The sequence below is a fragment of the Anastrepha obliqua genome, chromosome 1 (assembly GCF_027943255.1).
Source record: "Anastrepha obliqua isolate idAnaObli1 chromosome 1, idAnaObli1_1.0, whole genome shotgun sequence".
In the NCBI taxonomy this organism is placed as follows: Eukaryota; Metazoa; Arthropoda; class Insecta; order Diptera; family Tephritidae; genus Anastrepha; species Anastrepha obliqua.
Genome location: NC_072892.1, coordinates 134,831,879 through 134,846,618, shown reverse-complemented (window position 1 = coordinate 134,846,618; position 14,740 = coordinate 134,831,879). Strand labels below are relative to the sequence as shown.

Here is a 14,740-nt window from a genome sequence, read left to right as displayed (position 1 = left end):
TCACAAAACATTCAACAACCTCCAAGGTAACCATGAAATGCCACACATCTCTTAACGAGATGGCTGAGTCATTTCACCTAAAGGTAACATGGGTTTCTAGCCATCGGGTAACTGTAGAGAAAGATGGCGTAATGAAGCCACCTGCAAAATCGCCCGTCAACTGTGGCCGACTCTCAATGCTAAACGCACAGAATCCCAACTAAGCCAAAATATCCGAAGTCTTAGCACATTGATTTCAGTCATAATAGGTAGACAAGCCCAAAGGATGGGTGTGCAAACACATGACTTCTGTAGAAGTTGTCGAGATGAGGACGATGAAGAGACAATATCGCACCTACTGTGCCCCTGTCCTACTCTATCCAGACTATTTTTTAAGGGGGCAGCCTGGTTTATGAGGTCTAAAAATTGCATCTCTTTGCAATTTTTTTTTTTTAGGGAAAAATTAATTTAGCACTGCAAAGTTTTTTCTATCTTTTAATGAACATTTAAAAAGTATAAAAAATTCTTGTGCTGGTTTAAATAAGTTGAAAAAAATGTTTAACATAGAAATTAGTAGAGCGCTGCAACGCTGGAGTTTCCAACTGGCGTACAAGATACATAATGCATTATCTAAAGCAAAAAATTCAAATGGATTTCTAATTATCATGATTTTTTATTCTAGATGAACTAAGAAAACTGAGAGAAATTCCAAAATTTCAACTTTTTGGAGGTTTTAATGAAAAAAATCCCTTTCTATAAAACAAAATTCACTTCAACTTGGTATAAAAATCTTGAACAATTTTTTTCATCTATTTTGTTAGTTCAAATAGAAGAGAATTTAATACTGAAGGGAACAAGCTATGATTCATTTCAAAAGGTTCATTAGTTTTTTTTTCATTCATGTACGCCAATTCAAAGAAATCATAAAAATGAAAAGTCAAGAAAAGAAGATAAAGTTTGTACTATAGCTGACCGGTCACAGCGTAACTACCTAACGCTCTCCTACCTTTGGCTTTGTATCTACGTATTGAGAATTAGGCTCTGTAACTTTGTGTAAATATTCTGAAATATATTGGAATCGCTTAAAACGAAAAAAAAGTTGATTTTTTGACCTTATAAACCAGGCTCCCCCCTTAATGCGTTGGAAGATCTGAGTTCTGCAGAAAACAGAGCACAGCTTTTCTGTCGCTGCAGACACATACAGCTCTGACTCTACACCTGTTTTCCACAACAAAGTTCACTGTTTCTTGAACAGCAGACACCTCCGCTTGAAACACAGATGCCTACATTCCAAAATCAAAGTGTAGTTTTGTCCCGCTGGATTGAAATAGTAGGAAATGCTTCAATGGAACAGAAGGCCACAGTGTTGCCTCGTTAAGGTCCTCCTGACTCCCACGAGGGATAGTCTACTCATCCAGACCACTGATGCATAGGTGATAATAGGTCTTATCCACGTTTTCTCAAAGACACCCTTGGATAGCTGGATTTTGACTCCTTTTAGCTTAGGCAGAACGAGTCCATCAAGCTTCCTCCAACTGGTAAAGAGGATAATACCAGTCTACGATTTTTTGAAAACTGAGAGAAACATTTGTTTGGTTTTTGCTTGTTTTGGTGAATTCAAAAAGTTTACCTTTACGAAGTACTGGTAAGTCTGTAAGTTATATTAATTAATTAATTTTGAAAAACTCTCCATATGACTTAAAGACTTTAGTATGACAAAATATTTTCTTGACAAACTGTATTTCCCCTACAAAATCTCCCAGTGTTTCACTGCGCTGTAGCTCCACTTCGCCAATCCTAATGGTGAATGGCTGCTGTGCTCGCTGTGCATTCACTTTGATCAGCCGTTGGAAACTAAAGTAAGACAAAATGAACAGAAAAAGGGAATGGATAACTTGTGGTTGCATTCAGCAGTGCATGAAAACGTGTGTATGTTTTGTATGTGTGGGATTGTAATGCTTATTCCACTCATTACTTCTCCGCAAAAGGCGTTGCATAAATTAGCAAAGGGACACAGTAATAGAAAAATGAATGAATAAAAAATTGTTAAAACAGAAACCTAGTCCCTCATAGAATACACAGCAGAAATTTTACAGTATTTAATTTATGTTTTTATTGCAACGAAAAAGTTTTAAATACATAGGTGCAAAATAATTTTTTAAATAGCTGTAAATCTAACGGAAATTCCACTAAAAGCGCACTCATACTGAAGCATAAATATTGAAGCTTATAAAATTGTTCAAGTGGATTCGCTGCATAAACGTTAATCCCCCACGTTTTTCTCTTTCTCCTACCACTTCCCCTCGTATACATCATTTCTCTTCTCCACTCTCTACTACTAGAAAGAAATACTACGAAATCGAGCATAGTACCGGCACATTTTTCTATTTAGTTGTTATTGCACGTAAAAGTGTTTGTGTGACGAGTATGCGAATAAAAACTTTTTTAAATGTGTGCTATACGTGTGAATATGTTTCTCGTACGAAACGCTCACTCGTGCCTGCTAGTGCAGCTTTCATTTTCAGGAAAATCTACGCTTGACTACTTTTGTACTTCACGTCTTCCACTCTATGTGGCATTATACAAATTTAAGCTAAACTAAAAAATTTTGCTACACATATAATATTACATGTATATGCTCATACATACACACGTATACAGCGTATGTTTGTATGCACATTCATTGGCCTTCCCTTCCCTAGTAAATGCATACATATATAATAAGTGTCTCAGCTGGTCAACATAAGCCGCTATTGGGCTGCATTTCGCATCTCTACCACCTGCAGGGTTTGTCATTGTAGCGGAAACGCTCACGTATGGTAGTAAACGACAACGGCTTCCACACAGATTTCCGGTCGCCATGTACTCGTATATTAGCATGCTCTTTAAACGTAGCTATGCGAGTATTGCAGCTGATGTGTATTGCACTCGTTGTTTGCGATTGAGATGGATAAAAATTGGTTGGCGTTAAATTATATTCCCTCTTTCTATGGGGGAGTGTGACGCTCTCAATGCAAGAGAACAAAGAGTACCTCAGATGTTTGAAATACAGAATATACAAATATGATAGTGTTTTAATAATACAATGAAATAATTCAAATTTTATTTCATTGTATTTGTTTAATGATTCGATCCCAACACAGCAAGGATAAACCTTATAATTATTAGTGCTATTCACAATAGCTTACCATTTTCATAGTAAACTTTATAAGATATTTAAAGTTACAAATTAAAAAAGAATCAAGTTAACATTACTTATGATTAAAATTAAATTTATCTCTCTTAGTGCAAGTATATCTCTGAAGGTCTTATCCAAATGTGTTCATACTCCATACAGATACTAAATTTTGGGGAAGAGAGTTCCAAAGTCGAGTCACATACACCAAGAACTGTCTTTCTGACGCTAGTGTTTTGTATCTAGCAGCAAAAAAGTTTTGACTTCATGGCAGTTATCTGACGGCGACGTACCCAGGCACTTTCGAGAAGTGCAAAAGTAAGAGCGATCTGAACTGAAAATGCTTATCCAAGGACATGGAGTAGATTCTGTGAGAAAGATGAAAAAACGGTTTGGTAGAAAATGATTCCGAGATTTTTAGCCGTACGCACATATAGTAATTAATAGTAATGCCGTCAAGTAAATTTTTTGGAAAAGTTGAAGGGGCTTTGTTGAAATAACAAGCACTTCAGACTTCTTAAGGTTAAGAGTTAGGGAATTGATGTTTGTTGATTTAAAGAACACTAGTCAACTATTTCATTGAGTTTGCGAGATCCATAAATCTGGACACAAGTAGAGAATGCATTTCGGTAAAGATTGCTGGCTGACTAGGTTATCGATGTTAATGCGGGTTCCTAAATACACGAAGTCTTTTACAACCTCGAAATCAGAACTGTCAGCAGTGACCTGGGTACCGATACGCAAGTGCGCCAACTGTTGATGACAGGAGGTATTTCGTTTTGTCTTCGTTCACCACCAGGCCCATTCAATTAGCTTCTTTATCAAATTTGGAAAAGGTTTCTAACTTTGGCTTTGGCAACTGATTTGCGTCTGAGTCGCATTTATTGAAACCCAGCAGAAGGGAATCAATTTGTAGAGAAGCTCAGAAGACCAATTTTATCTAACAAGCTTTAAAAGTATTTAGTGGTCTAAGCGCGTTATCATCGAAGGGAAAAAATTATGAGCAAATTAAAAACGAAGTAAGAACAGTTTCGAGTAATGGAATACTGCTTTGGTAATATGTAGTAAAAAATTTTGAATTTCTTAGCTCACCGTTTAATTCATTATTTCAATGCTCCAAAATCTAACTTAGGATCGAATTTCAACCGTTTTAATATTTATTTAAAGGTATGAGAAGTTTTCGGGTATTGGTGTCGGATATTGAAATTTACTTATTTACCTCAATGCTCCTGCGATTCTAACTGCCCTTGTAGAGATAGAGATTGGTCAAATAAACTCTCAGCCAATCTATTGCATTTCTCGCAACCCACTGCTTGCAAAAAGAAAACAAACAAAAAATCAAGTGGCACGAAAGAGAGGCGAAAAGCTTTGACTATGTTGCGCTGAGCGCACAGCCACTGAGCAAGTGGTGGTTGTAGTGTAGACAGAATATTCAGTTTTCATTGTGATTTAAACGAGTAAGCGACGCAGAAAATGCAGTGGAACTTAAAACAGAGAACTTGATAAAAATAAGCACTTTCAGGAAATTTCACAAATATTAAAGTAATTGCAATTCAACAGTTGTTATGACAATTCCACTAAAATAATAAGAGTGTAAACAAGTGAAGATTTAAAATTTAAAACTTAATGCAAACCATCAGATTTTATATTTTGTAATATTTTAAATGCAATGCATTGCATACATACATATATGTGCATATATTAGCATATGCAGGTAATATCACGCAATACATTTTGTAGCACTTTCAATGCAGGAAAAAATTACGCATTGCTGCATGCAGCATTAGCAAAGTACGCAAAGAATTTGAAACGAAAGTACAAGGATAATGACCGTATATATTTTACACAATACTACCATAATACCACAACACTTGCCTTGCAATAGTAGCCAGTGTCGCTGTATTTTCATTGAAACACATAAAAAAAAACACAAAAATAAATGTAGTGAAAATTTCAAATCACTCACAAAAGCAACAGCACAAACGAAAGGAAAACAGAAACAAAACACAAGCAACAAACAATAAAACTGTAGTGGAAATGAAACAGGAGAAAAAACAAACACAACAAACCCGACTTATTGCGCCGCCACACGCACCTCACACACCTCACACTGCATACTGCACACTCAGTTGTAACCATTTGGAGCTTCGCTCTCTTGCAGTCGTTATTTTGGCACACAAAAGTAAAAGTTCAACGGCGTAGTCGTCACTGCTTGCGCTCAGCATAGACGACAACATCGTCATTGTCATTGCCTTCATCAACATCGTAAGGCTCGCCTTAGTCGTTATCAGCATTGCTGGCGAAATAGACGACATTTTGTCCTTTCACACCTGTTCGGCTAGACAGTTGTGTTGTGTCGTATGCTCGCCGAAAATACACACTGAAAACTTTTCAATGAAATTGACGAAGTTTTTAACGCACTAAAATCACTCATACCGAGACCGAGTGCTGTCTGTGTATACTTATATATGCATATATGTGTATAAAGTTTCTCTAGCTATGTTTTTGTGTCGGTGCAGGTGTATAAAAAAACAACATGCACTTACTAATTAACACTTGTTTGAACTCAACTAAAAGCGAATGCAAGTAAAACAAATTAAATACATGAAATTTCGCTGAGCTAAGTACGCCCAAAGGAATAAAATAAAAGAAATAAACAAAAAAACGAGTTAAAGTGAAAGCGCAATAAAAGACTCCCATATACATATTAATATGGGAAAATAAATGTTCCAGCTGGAAATATGTAATTTGATGCACAAAAAGTAAAACAATAAACATTTAAATAAATAAATAAATAACTTAATAAATAGAAGAACCCAGCAGCACAACGTGGCATCGACAACAGTAAATTCTAAGCAAAAGGAACCTTGATCCAAACAACCACCGCTTATAAATTATTTAAGGTAGGTACCGGCATCAAACTGCTGTATTACGAGATTCTGGCAGCAACATAGTTTTATGGTGTTTTCTTTTCTCATAATAATGACGCATTTTTTCTGCACTGCGAAAGGACTCTCAAATATTCGTGTTATTTTTGAAACTATGAGGGCGAGGGTTGGAAAATGGAAGTGAATCGTTAAATTGTATAATATTATATTCAGAATATTAACCGCATTCTTTTGCTGGTCGGCTGCAAAAAACACTAGAAAATTTAACGAATTACGTGGAAAGCAGCGGTTTGAGGTGAAGCCGCATAAATACATACATATATACGACCTGATTCATAGTGTAGTCATAGTGTAGAAAAAATACATTATTGTGTATGGACCGCTGTGAAGTACTTGATAAATTCTAGCTAAAAAGAAAATTGCTCGATATATACAGGATCCGGCACTCGAAGTGTAACCAATTAAAAAGGTCATAAATTTAGTTTGGAAAATTAATTTTATTCAATTCAAAGTAAAAAATGTGTGAAAATAAAACAAAATTAGGAATTACTACTTTTGCTCGATATGACCACCTTTTGGCTTGACTATATATAGCCCTTAGGCGGTCCAGAAATGAATGATTTGCAGGTATTTTGGCCCGCTTGCAGACAATGGCTTTGTTCAGCGCCTCGAGACAGGTGAATCTTCGGAACCCAAAAGAAATGATCCATCGGATTCGCGCCTGGGGAATTTGAGAACCATTGACTGTACGTTATGAAGTTCGGTTCTTAGTTCATTCGAGTTTTGTGAGACGATGCCGAGTCCTAGTGAAACGTCCATTGTTTGCCACCGAAATGTTTGTCAACCCACGGCTTAAAAGCAACCTCCAGAAGACTTTGCCGATAATATTTCGCATTTACTTTGACGCCAGGCTCAATGGAAACGATTGGAGAGCGCCCATCTGCGGTTACAGCGACCCAAACCATTACCAATGGCGGGCGCTGCCTTCTGGTGGCCAATCGATTACTCAAATTCTCGTATAAATGGTCGGTCAAATAAACCCTACCGTTTTGGGAGTTAATGAATTGCTCAATTCGAAAATTTTTTTTTTCGTCAGGAAACACAATGTTCGGAAATTGACCGCTTTCGGCCAAGCGAAGCAGCTTCTTCGCTCTCTCAAGTCTGACTTGTTGCTGCTTTGGTGTGAGATCACGCGCCTTTGGATCTTGCAAGGCGTGACTTTGAGATCATTTTTTAGTATACGGTGGATGCTACGGTCAGATATTTTCAGTTCTTTCGCCATTTGATGGGCACTTCGTCTGGGATTTCGCTCAAGTCCCTTCTTCACTTTTTGAACCATTTCACGTGACGTTGCAGTCTTTTGAGGATCACCTCCATGATGTTTCACGAGGCTACCAGTATTTTTGTAACGAGTAATGGTGCGATAAACAAAAACTTTATTTTCTTTAAGGTGCTCGAGCTCACGAACAATCGCTGGTTGTGATTTCCCTTCAAAATTTAATGCAATCACCCTATTAAGTTTGAAATCCATTGCTGATTTTCTTTTTTCCCGTTTACTCTCGGCAAAATGCTTCTACGCGCTTGTAAATGGGCTGTCATTTGGCCAACTAACCGACAGCTGATATTCGTGCATTAGCTGCGCGAGCGGTCTGAATTTAGTTACATTTCGAGTGCCGGACCCTGTAAATAAAACCAAACCGCATCCATGGCAATGGTAATGGTAATGGATGTACGGGTTAGGCTAAAGCCATTAGGCACTGCGACCAGATCTATTGATCTAATGTGCGCCCCTAGGGGCTTAATTTTAATTATTTAGCATTGCGAGGAATCGAACCAGCTCTTTGGAGAGAGCATTTGGAAGTCTTCATTCTCTCGTAAATACGTGGCCAGGATTCTGTGTCTCTTGTGACCTCAAGCTTCACAATTGGTGATTAAGTGGTCCATGGACTCCTCTTCATCACAGCAGAACCTGCATCAATCAGTGCTAGATAGTCCTATTGTATTGATATGTTTATTGCAGGCAGATTTTCCTTCATATCCTGGTATCCAAATCAGGGAGACCTGATTAAGAGTCGCCACTTTGTTGAGTGCTTTATTACTTTACAAAGGCTTTTAAACCTTAAGCTATTTAGGGCCTTTAGGCCCATCCATACTACGCAGTTGAATAGCTGATTTGTTTTTTCTTGTGATTTGGGGGTCCCAATGCCAAAGTGATCTGCTTTTTGTTGTTGTTTCGCTCATTTGTTTACATTCTGTTTGAAGTTTTGACATTCACCCACCAAATTACAAAAACAAAATATATACAAAAAACACAAGAACGCAAGAACTCTTTGTGAGATGATAACGAATTCAACTTGAATAGAATGAAACATCCAGCTGCTGGATGCACAAATAACACGAAACAAAATGAAGCAACTGTACTTATAAGTAAATGTAAAATATAACCGATAAAAACCTTTTTGAAATAGTTTTCCAAAAGTTTTTCATCCCGCAGATAGTAGACTTATAGGCCGATAGGAGGAAACCATATCTAGACATTTACCTGGCTTTGGTATTAGATTTATTTGGGCTACACAGGAAAATACTCGGTTCCTAAAATTACATTGAAAACTTAGGTGATAAATTTGTAGCCGCATAAAGGTAATACTTTTAGACTTTTATTCGTTATGAAGTCGTGTCCTAGGGATTTATTTACCTTCGTGTCTTTATTTATTATATCTTTAACCTCTTTCCATTTAAATCCTGCGACCGAGAGATCCATGTGGAATGGTGCTGTGAAAAACTCATATATTTTGCTATCTCCTCTTGGATTTTGGCTGGGGAAAGGTTTAAAAACTGTAGAATGATGCTTCGCAAATTCAGAGGTTACAGCTCAGTTACCTTTAACCGCGATTGTCAAATTGTCTGCGCAAGCTGTGACGTGGCAACGCCCTCTCTCTAGAGTCAGCAGCAAGTAGCTCACTGCCAAAATGCAGAGAATGGTAGAGAGGACGCCTCCGTGGAACGAGGAGAGGGGCTTCTAAATTTTTACATATGCCAATAGCATCTTAAATATATGGTTGGAGAAAAATTATTTTTATCAAATTTTATATCAATTCACCGAGAGTGTCAAATGGCACCACTCAAGTGATTTAACTGACAGTTGTCTCTTGAGGATAGAAAACTTGCTAGTGTTCCGCCAACAAGTTGAAAGCAACTATCCAAATGGATTTTCCTAGTGCTAACTGCAGTCAGACAATACAAGAAACTTTCATAAACTACTTTTTTTATTTTCACCCAGAAAAGTTAACATTTTAGACAATAAAACGCGCGTTCCTTGTCATGTCTCTGGCTGACCCTTACACTGACATTCGAAAAGCCGCAGTGTGCGTGTCAAAGTGACGCATTTGTAAATTCGCCCATGGGGCACCATTCTATGATATGACAACAAATATTTGTGCTTTCGTTCGTTTGTATGCACTTATGTAGGCATATAAAAACATCCAACTCGCATATTTATTTCTTATTATCTTCTCTTTTGTATTTTTGCTTGACTGCAACTATTTGTTTAGCATTTAATATTTTCTTTTTCCTTTTTCTTCTGATATGTGGCCTCCACTTGCCTTCGCCTTATACTTGACGCATCGCAATCAAAATAAGTGTGCGCAAATTTGCAAGCACCTACACATGCACGCCTATCCACTTATACATATATATGTATATACATATATATATGTACTAGGTTATAAAAAGAACGCACACAGTGCTCTTCAGGCCAACGACAAAAAGAATGTCCTTGATCTTTGCCACACAGCAGTCGGCAAGCAGCAAGAAGACAAACACTTACACATACGCAAATGGATGTGCTCGTATATGAAAAAGTTGTACCAAGCTCACCATTTTTTTATGTTTTGTCTTGTGTTTGCATTTTGAAATCGGCGCGTATATTTACACTACGTGGACCTGGCGCTGTACTCATCTGCATGCGCCTATAAATGGCGAAGTGTACGAGTATATATGAGTGTGTGGGGTTTGGGCAAGCAAGTTGCTGCGCTTTAATGTGGCACCTTCGCGGTGGACTCAGCAAAGATCAGCCAACCACAGCAATGGCATTACCGTGACTGAAAAGCGTTATGCATAAATATTTCAGTTGGTCACAAATAATCCCTATGGGAAATGGGAATTCCAGGCTAATCTAATCTATATATATATTCCCATTGATCATAAGACCGTTTTTTGTATCTTACGCTAGGGATTTCATCTCTCTCCCTTTTTTTGGGCTGCAAGCCCAAGCTCGAGCTCGGCCCGCGTTCTCCAGGTATTTGCTAGGCGTTTTGGCCTACGACTGCCCCGGGGATTCGATGGTCATTTTCGTTACGTCAAGACGTAGCCAATCCTTTGCTATTTTCTTCTTCTCACCTCAATGTTAATAGCATCTTGTTGCGTTATCTCCCATAGTCCTATCCCATAAGAGTACTGACTTTACAGTCAAGTTGAAAATTTTTATTTTAACGCGTATTGACAAAAAGAAGAGCCTTCAAACTGGTCGTAGTCGCTCAAAGGCCTGTTTTTCTTTCTTAAGTCTATGATTAACATCAGCTCCAGTTCGTCATCGGCGGTAATCTACCCTATACCTACATTAAATTATATTTTTTTGAAGAATGCTGGTAAGACAAAAGCAAGTTCTTTATTTAGAAATTTTAATCTTAACCAAAGACCTCATTTTAAATTTGAATCTTAACCAAGCGTCTCATGTTCCTCTCCACATGCTGGGCAAAGTGCACTGTGTGAGATGCCCATCTATTCCATGTGCTTCTCCATAGAAAATGGCCCGTCATCACGCCCGTCAATCCCCTTTAGTTAGTGGCAGGAGGGACTGCGACAGTCCGTCGGACATGACAGGTAACATCAGTTTTGTCCATCTGCAGCTTCTCACAGCCTGCCAAGCTCGCTTGTGGGTTAGAGTAACCCGTTTGCTAACCGTGGCTTTGATGGCTGCAGAAGGGATTGGCAGAACGGGCTCCGGGCCAAAGAAGGTAGCCTCATAGCCCATACTAGCTAAAGAGTCGGAGGACTCGTTACCCACGATAATCACGTGTCCCACGTTAGCATCAGGCTATTATGTCTACCGACATATTTTAGCCTGCATTTATAGGACTCGACTACCCTTGAAGTGGTTGGGGGGCTGTCTAAGGCCATAAGCATAGCTTGGATATCGCTGCAGTCACATATAGATCTGCCTCTCCATCTGTTTTCCACAACAAAGTTCATTGCTTCTTGAACGGCATACACCTCCGCTTGAAACATAGATTCATGCATTCCAAGAGCAAAGTGCAGTTTTGTCATGCTGGATTCCACGTAGACCCCAGAGCCGGAGCCGGAGCCGTGCTCAGTCCTGGAGCCATCCATGAAAATGCGAAAACAAGGTTTGCCGGGCTTATTTTCCGAGTTTGACAACAGTTGAGCCTCTAGCAGCACAAGGATCGTTGGATCGAAGTCCATGCCTTCTCTGTTGTACAATGCTAGTCAGGGGCCGTACCAATTCCCATTGTGTTTCAGCCTGCAGATGACCTTCGAAGCCTCTCCTTGGATGAAAACATCAAGTGGTGGTAGACAAGTTGGCATAAAAAAATTAAACAAACTATCGTTCTCACTTAAGCTACTGCTTAATATTGAGTTTTCCAATAACACGTGTTATTGGTTAGTGGATTGCGCTATCGAGAGATGATTAACGATTTTTTATGGCCGGAATTGGATGGTATTGATCTGGACAACTTTTGTGGCGCTACGTGCCACACAAGCAACGAAACCATTGATATTTTAAAAGTTTCCGGGCCGTGTTATCTCTCGAAGAGGTGATCACAATTGGCTACCGAGATCTTGTGATTTAACACCTTGTGACTTTTTGGGGCCACGTTAAAGAAATGGTCTACGCCAACAGCCCAGGGTCGATTCAAGACCTCAAAGAAGGAATTCGTGAGGCTATCGAGGACATAGGGCAGCTACTTTGCAATTAAGTTATGGAAAATTTCATGAAAAGGATATTGTCCTGTAAGTGTGGTCGTGGTGGTCATTTGCCTGATGCTATTTTCCACTATTAACGGCATACCTTCCTCTTTATAATGAAATAAACATCCGATAATTTATTAGGTGCGCAACTAAGTTCAAGCTGTTTTTTGATGAAAATACAACTGTGCCTTTTATATTTCGGGATTAGAGAACAAAAACAAATTTTAATCATGGAAAATCACTTCATTGTTTTTCAAAAGATTCTCCATGAAGATCTATACACTTTTGCATGTTTTTGAACCAATTGTCGAAGCACTTTTGCCACTCTGAATGAGGTACCTCCAAAACATGCATTCTGAATGCCGCAACCGCTTCTTCAGATGTTGAAAAACGTTGACCTCTCAGTTTGTTTTTTATGTACGGGAATAAAAAGAAGTCATTCGGTGCCAAGTCAGAACTATACGGCGGATGACCCATTAATTCGATGTTTTGGGTGCTCAAAAATGCAGTTGTTTGAGCCGATGTGTGAGAGCTCGCATTGTCCTGGTGAAGAGTGATCCGTCTTTGGCGATTGGTTTTCCTAATTTCTTGGAAGACAACTGGCAAACAAATGGTTGTGTACCACTCATAATTTGCTGTTCTGCGTTGTTCTAGTGGTACGGTTGCGACATATCCAGTTTTTCCGAAAAAACAGGCGACCATTTGCTTGGAAGTGCTTCGTGCGCGAACAACTTTTGTTGGATTTGGCTCATCTTGAAACACCCATACAGTCGACTGCTGTTTACTTTCGGGCTCATACGCGTAAATCCATGATTCATCACCTGTCACGATGTCATAGACGTGTTTCGAAGCCCCGCATTTCCTTCGACCAATCGACACGAGCCTTTTTTTGAGCGATTGACAAATTGTGTGGGATCCAACGCGAACAAATTTTTTTGACAGTCAAATGTTTATGGAATATTGAATGTATGCTGGTCCCACTAATGCCTAAGATTGTCTCAATCTCACGATAGGTCACATGACGATCTTGCAATATCAGTTCGCGCACAGCATCAATGGTTTTCGGAACAACAACTGATTTTGGACGACCTTCACGAAATTCGTCTTGGAGTGAACTACGACCACGATTGAATTCACCATATCATCGATAAACACTGGTCCTTGATGGAGCTTCATCGCCAAAAAATGAATTAAGTTCATCCATGCAATGTTGCTGAGTTAATCCACGTCGAAAGTTGTAAAAAATAATCGCACGAAAATGTTCACGATTTAATTCCATGTTTGGACCGAGATGAATCTTTTAAGTTACTGTAAACAACACAAATAGCGCTAGTATTTCAAAACGTTCTGAGTACGTAAAAGCCAAAAAATGTCAAACTTTGCGATACAGCTGTCAGTTGCCAGATTGCAACACCAGGGTTACCAAATCCCGACACATAAAAGGCACCCCTCGTATTCTGAAAAAATGGTTACAAGTGAGTCATTGAAAATATTGTCCATGTGGCATCGATCGAAATAGGTGATAATCGGACGGCGCAATATCTGGAGAATATGGCAGTGTTTCCAGGTAGGTTTCAACGAGCTCGGCAACGTGAGACCGAGCGTTGTCATGCTGTAGAATCACTTTTTCATGCCTCTTCGGGTGTTGCGACCGCTTCTCGTGCAGTGCTCGGCTTAATTGCAGTCGATACCGATCCCCAATGACGGTTTCCCTTGGTTTTAACAGTTCATAATAAATAACACCAACTTGGTCCCACCAAATACATAGCATAACCTTCGCAGCGTGAATATTCGGCCGAGGCTTCAGCCGCCATTTTTTTTTTGGAATGAAAGAGGAAAATCAACACTTCCCGCAAATGACGATTATTTGAAATGTTAGAGAACATCAAAAATACATGCCTGAATACGTCTTTATAGATAAACCCTAGTATGTATTACGAATATTTTGCAACTCCGTTATAAAAGTTCGACTGTATGTTAGCACGCTTTAGTCCTCGCCAAAAAATGTTAATTTGCCTCAACATTCAAAAATCTAATTTAAACAAAGAACTGAAAAGTAAGAGAAAGAGAAAGAAATGATATAAATCGAAGAAATAATACCAAATAAAAAATATATATTAATTGTGCCTTACATTTTTCAAACAAAATAAAGCCATGTTGTGGTCAAATTGACACAGGGCACTGATGCGTGTTAATATTTATTAGTGGCACTCATACGCCACAAGTTACATACACACACACACGCATACTAGCACTAAAGTAACAAAGTCATATCTCAATTTTTATGGCTGGCAAATTCTGCACGTGTAGGACTCGCAACGTCGCCTCCGCCACCACCAAAGAAACACAAACTTTGCGCTAGCCCAGCCACAGCGACCATATTACCGACGCGCACTTAGCAAACAACAGCGACTAAAATATTCTTAATTACCACTCATAGTGAACGCATTATTCCAGCAACCGTCGAATGCTATACAATTCAGTATGAGCGCGCATCTGCCTATGTAGTGACAAGTCGCGAAAAGCAAAGCTTAACCCAAACCCAAACCCAAGCACTGCCAACAAACCCCATGTTTGCATGATAATGTGGCAATGTATGCTGAAACTGAGATCTTGTGGTTGCTATGTTTTGGTGTAAAGGTTGATGGTGGTGACGTGTTGCACAACTAAAAATGAGACAATGGCACTTTTAACACTTTTTATATGCCAT

General features: G+C 38.9%; 1 protein-coding gene across 2 annotated transcripts in view; it reads left to right on the top strand.

The window, feature by feature from the left end:
- The first annotated feature begins 5,436 nt into the window (after nucleotides 1–5,436).
- Nucleotides 5,437–14,740, top strand: part of LOC129236219 (probable serine/threonine-protein kinase ifkA) — a 73,413-nt gene continuing 64,109 nt past the window's right edge. For both annotated transcript variants that reach the window (XM_054870470.1, XM_054870469.1), the window contains exon 1: nucleotides 5,437–6,057. The gene's annotated coding sequence lies outside the window, so the exon portion shown is untranslated. The remainder of the gene's footprint in view (nucleotides 6,058–14,740) is intronic.